The following is a 2,003-nucleotide window of genomic DNA, read 5'->3' as shown; positions in this document are numbered from 1 at the left end:
GCAGGATTGCTTGAGCCCGGAGATTGAGGTTGCTGTGAGCTAGGCTGACGCCATGGCACTCACTCTAGCCTGGGCAGCAAAACGAGACTCTGTCTCAAAAAAAAAAAAAAAAGAACACAGGGGGGAGGGCGGCACGGGCAACACATGTCACCTGAATACTTGTACTCCCATCATCTGCTTGAAAAGAGAGAGAAAAGAAAATGCAATCCTAGAGGTAAGAGACACTTTTTAAAAATAATGAATCCGAAGAGAAAAGTAAAAGGAGGCCTGTGGAGCAGGTCTGGGTGTGACTCCGGATCCCCCAACATCAGGTGCCACCACCAAAGATTCCTGCGTGTAGCCCATAGAACCCCAAAAGCAACGGGACGAGTTCTGGTCACATACTCCCTCAAAATGACATCCTGGCCTTCTTCTGGAACTCCCTCCCCTCTCAGACTCTCAAGGTTTCCTCCAGCGTGTCGGTTCCCACAGAGCAGACCTTTGGTCTGAGACCTGACAGTCCAGATGCCACGCATGCTGCCGCGTGGCGGCGGTGTCGCGGCTTGGGACAAGAGGAGGCCCCACGGTGCGGGCTGGGGCGCCAGGCACCGCGCGGGCGCTGAGGGTGGGGGTGACCCCCACCCCGGGCCGCCGCCTCGCTCCCAGAAAGGGGACAGAACAAGAGGCAAGAAAAAAAAAAAAAAAAAAAAGCAGCAGCCTGTGGCACCCGGTATTCCCAGGCGGTCTCCCATCCAAGTACTAACCAGGCCCGACCCTGCTTAGCTTCCGAGACCAGACGAGATCGGGGGCGTTCAGGGTGGTGTGGCCCTAGACGGCGGCGGAGGGCGCCCCTGCCCCGCTCGAGAAGCCGAGCCTCTCTGCGCTTCCCCGCCGCCGCCTCCCGCCCCAGGCCCCGCGCCGGGCGGGGCCGGGCCGGCCGGGTCCCGCGGGCTGCCAGGGACGGGGGTGATGGGCGGGGCGGGGCGGGGGGCTGTCTCTCTATACACACACACACACACTCACACTCACTCACACTCACACAAGATGCGCCTCCACGGCTGGACTCGCCAAGGTGGAGCCCTCCCAGCCCCCCTCGTCTCCTCGCCCGGCCTCCTTCACCTACCCGCTGCCCACCCCCAGCGCGTCGCTGCCGCTGACTGCGCACGCGCGGGACGCTCGCCCTTTGACCCCAGCCAGGGGCCGCCCTCCCCCACAACCCCTTTCAGCTGCGCCCCCCCTCGCCCTGTGGGTGGGCTGCCGCCTATTCCCCCGGGCCAGGGCTGGGGCACAGCCAGTGTATGGGGCGTGTCTCTCTGGGGATGTGTCCCATGGGTGGGGTGGGGTGGCGTGGTTTGGGGGGCGCTGAAGAAATCAGTCCCCTCCATCTCCTACCTCTGGAAAACGCCCAAGCCCGTGGAGAACTGCCGGCACCGCTTCGTGGGGGCCGGGACCCTCCTCCGTGTCCTCCTGTGGCCCAGTCCAAGGGGCCTGGGCCTGGCCGGGGCTGCTTTGGACCCCGACCACCCTGGCGTGTGGACTCGCTAAAAATCGGCCATTAGATATTGGATTCCAGCTTCCTGGAGGTCATTTCACTAATGAGTGCACCGGAAAGAGTTTCCTAATCCATCTGTGAGGGTGGCAACTGAAGGAGAATTTTAAAGCTGACAGAATAGGCGAGGGAAGGCATAGGAGATTTCCACACCCAGCAAGGAAGACTTTCCCGAAATGGAAGAAAGAAACGAGCAAACAGAGACACCGGTAGCCCGCCCGGAAAAGAGTCTGCCCCTGAGAGAAAGCACCCTGACCAGGTTCACCCGTGGGTGGGTGGCGAGCTAGCGGCATTCAGAAGAGCGAGGCCCGCAGTCTGTGCGGAAGACACCTGCACTCGGGTGTGTGTGGCGGCGCGATTCCCAAGCAGCTCTAGATGTTAAACTAATGAGGAGAAGCCAGGGAGTTCCCAACGCCCCAGGTGTCCTCAGCCCACGACTGGCTGCTGTGGGAATGCGAAGCCCGGCTCCTTGTCT

The 2,003-nt window shown here is 61.6% G+C and overlaps 1 non-coding gene across 1 annotated transcript; it reads right to left on the bottom strand.

Annotated features, from left to right (window-relative positions):
- Positions 1-694: 694 nt before the first annotated feature.
- On the bottom strand, positions 695-813 carry LOC142873916 (5S ribosomal RNA). The gene has a single exon (XR_012921889.1). It is a non-coding gene; the product is annotated as a 5S ribosomal RNA (ribosomal RNA).
- Between the last annotated feature and the right edge of the window lie 1,190 nt (positions 814-2,003).

The sequence above is a fragment of the Microcebus murinus genome, chromosome 11 (genome assembly GCF_040939455.1).
Source record: "Microcebus murinus isolate Inina chromosome 11, M.murinus_Inina_mat1.0, whole genome shotgun sequence".
NCBI classification, from domain to species: Eukaryota; Metazoa; Chordata; class Mammalia; order Primates; family Cheirogaleidae; genus Microcebus; species Microcebus murinus.
Note: the sequence above shows the minus strand (reverse complement) of the source record. Positions and strands in the feature narration are given on the sequence as shown.